The 3,263-nt window shown below is 47.4% G+C and overlaps 1 pseudogene; it reads left to right on the top strand.

The window, feature by feature from the left end:
* Positions 1-3,056, top strand: part of LOC101571852 — a 19,546-nt pseudogene extending 16,490 nt beyond the window's left edge.
* The last annotated feature ends 207 nt before the right edge of the window (positions 3,057-3,263 follow it).

A 3,263-nucleotide genomic window follows, 5' to 3' on the forward strand; every position in this document is an offset into this window, starting at 1 on the left:
TTTTTTTTTCTTTAAAATAAAAATAACTGGGGCTGGTGAGATGGCTCAGTAGTCTAAAGCACCTACTTGGAACAAGCTTGGCAATGCACAGGGACCGTGGTTCAAATCCCCCGGCACCACATGCCTGCCAGCCCCGCCCCCTGGTGGGCTGAGGTGGCCACACACACACACACACACACACACACACACAAATAAATAAAATTTAAAAAAAAATCCTCAGCCCACTTGTCTATACTCTTCTATATGTTTTCCCCATTAATTAAACTATGAGCATTTCCCCATATCCCAAAATACAGAAAATATGATTGAGAATATAGAATTCTATAGGGAGATGTCAGTTTATTTACTGTCCCCTATTATAGCTGGACATTCCTGGCTGCTCAGGATAGCATGCACATAGGACACTTTGTGTCTCGCTCTAGACTTGTCTCCGCTGACAGGACACTCATTTTGCTCTGAAGCATCAACTGTGCTCAAGGACATAGCATGCTCCTCACAGCCATCTCTCAGCTCCTGGAGTTTCCTTAGTTGATCCATTTTCCAGCAAACTCCTAGCACTGTCTTCCTGAATGCCTTGCCTGATGCGTCTCCCGTCTTCTCTTAACGAGCTCCCCTGGCCTCCCATGCCATCCTCATCATGCCACTAATATTCACCCAGGGACATTTTCTTAAATCTATGCTGTAAGCATTTCAGTGCCCTCACCATGTAGCTGTGGTGGATGGCCAACTGGAGATCAACTTGTTACACCCAGCCGAATGAACTAGCATGGTGCCGGGTGTGGGAGACCTACTTGAGGACTGTTGCCCACAGCCTCAGGGGTAGAACTGGGGAGGTTGTGGAAGCTGGAGAAGCTGCGGGAAGGTGCCTGTTTTCTTGGGCTGTTCTGCTCGGTGACCATGCCATGTTGGCTTTCCTCGTGAACTAACTTGATTGTTCTCATCAGAGGATCTGAGGACCTCCTTATCACCAAGGATGGCTGTGCTTCATTTTGGGGAGCTCTGGTCTTTACTTTGAGTATCACTTCCTGGCTCCAGAGGGGAAAATGATACACTGCCCAGTCTCTTGGAGAAGCTTGCCATGTTGGCTTTCTTGATGGGAACTCAGCTTTCCTCATCACTGGAGGAGCTTGGGACCTCGCTGTTGCTGAGGATGGCTGTGGGACTTTGCAAGGCAGCTTTGGTTCTTACCTTGAGTTTTGCTTCCTGGCTCCAATTCAGATTCCTCAGCCTGCTAGCACAGATCCTTCAACCCTTTGCTACAGACTTTCTAGCTTCCACTTTTGGGCCTTCCCAGCTTGCGTTGTTGTGGGCTCTAGGCCTCCAGTTGGACTCTTGGGAGGCACTGTTATGGGCTGTAGGTATTTAACTGGACTCATGCAGGACATTATTGTGGGATCCAAGACCTCACCTGGAGTCTTTGGTCTTTAGTGTGCGGACAGATTTCCTACACTCTTGGTAGATGATTCTTTGGGTGATTCATTATAAAATCATCTCCTGTGTGTCCTGTATTGTGTTGTTTCCCTTGCAAAACCCCAAACTATGACGTTTCATGTTGTTTTCAATGTAAGCTTAAGACTATTATTTTGAAAATAAAGGGCCATGATAAGGACAGAATTTCTTCTGTATTTAATGTAATGTTTATATGTATATTTGGCAAGCAAGTGTTTCATTAAACCTGTTAGTTTTCTTTCTTTCTTTTTTTTTTCCTTCTGTATTTTAGGGAAGAGTCTAAAGGGTGTTCAGGGTCTCACTGCTAGATCAGATTCCTAGTATCCGCCTGTTTACAGCCTCCCAAGAGCTGGGATTACAGGTGTGCGCCACCACGCCCAGTCTTGACTGCCATCTCAGCGTGCCCCGGGGGCGGCGCCGGCACAGCAGGCCGGGGGTTCAAACCCCCTGCCCCTGTGCCCAAACCTGTTAGTTTTTAAAAAGTGTTGTAAAATTCTTTCAGCATAGTCAGATTTATCTATTCCATAATAAAAATCTTTGGTTATGGTAATTGTTGATACATCTTGTTAACTTGGGAAGTTTATAAGTTTAATGATGAAGCGGGGAGCCAGGGTCCTCACTTTGAAAACATCTTCGCCCAGTGCAGAAAGAGGGCACAGAAATTGTGCGAGTGCTACTCCTGCGGGGGTGGGCAAAGCCTGCTTACCACAGGAGGGAGGAAAAGAGACCCCCACATCCCTTCTGCTCTTGTTGCCTTTGCTGTCCCCTGTGGCCTCCAGCTATTGCCCACGTGCTGTGCTACTCTGCCCTGCAGCCAGCTGATTAAGGACTGAAACCTTCACAAACTGTTGAGCTAAATAAACCTTTCCTTCCTTAATTTTCAGTTTCCAGTAATTCTGTCTTAGCAATGAGAGAAAAGTATGGCATTTGTAAACCTCTTGAGTGTCAGCGGCCGTTGGGAGTGCGAGTCGGCGGTGGGCCGGCCGCGCGGGCTGGGGACAGGGCTGGGGACGGAGCAGCGCTCGCTCGCTCGCTGGCCACCGCGCTGGCGGACGGATTCGCGCAGTCCAGAGCGCCGCGGCTGAGCCGCCGGGAGCTGAGGACCTTTCAGACGCGGCGGCGGGGCTGAGCACACGCGGACACCGAGAGCCGGGACAGCACGGACCACGGCGCTGAAGGGATAAATTAGAAACTTAGTGATTTGGCCAGGGACCCTCCAGCACAACGCTCTGCAGGCCCAGTTGGGGACCATACGTTCCATTGACAAGCCACAATTATGGGACCTAATGACAGCCCATACCTAGGCGGGTGTATTCTTTTTGACAATTCATTTTCCTACAGACTACGCATTCAAACCACCTAAGATTGCATTTACAAGAATTTATCATCCAAATATGAACAGTAATGGCAGGATTTGTCTCAATATTCTAAGAACACAGTGGTCTCCTGCTTTAACTATTTCTAAAGTTCTTTTATCTATTTGTTCACTGCTGTGTGATCCAAACCCAGATGACCCCCTAGTACCAGAGATTGCATGGATCTATAAAACAGACAGAGACAAGTACAACCGAATATCTCAAGAATGGACTCAGAAGTATGCCATGTGATGCTACCTTAAAATCAGAATATCCTGCATCATAGCTGGGATAAATATTTATTTAATTTTTTTCCAAAACTGGGGATTGAACTCAGGCCCTTGCACAGGCAGGTGCTTATTCTACTGAGTCATCTCCCCGGCCCCCAAGAAATTTTTGCAGATGTACTTTGGAAATTTTGTTTTTTTCTGTTTTGTTTTGTTTTGGCGGAACCAGGGA

The sequence above is a fragment of the Octodon degus genome, unplaced genomic scaffold (genome assembly GCF_000260255.1).
Source record: "Octodon degus isolate 3935 unplaced genomic scaffold, OctDeg1.0 scaffold00048, whole genome shotgun sequence".
Classification (NCBI taxonomy): Eukaryota; Metazoa; Chordata; class Mammalia; order Rodentia; family Octodontidae; genus Octodon; species Octodon degus.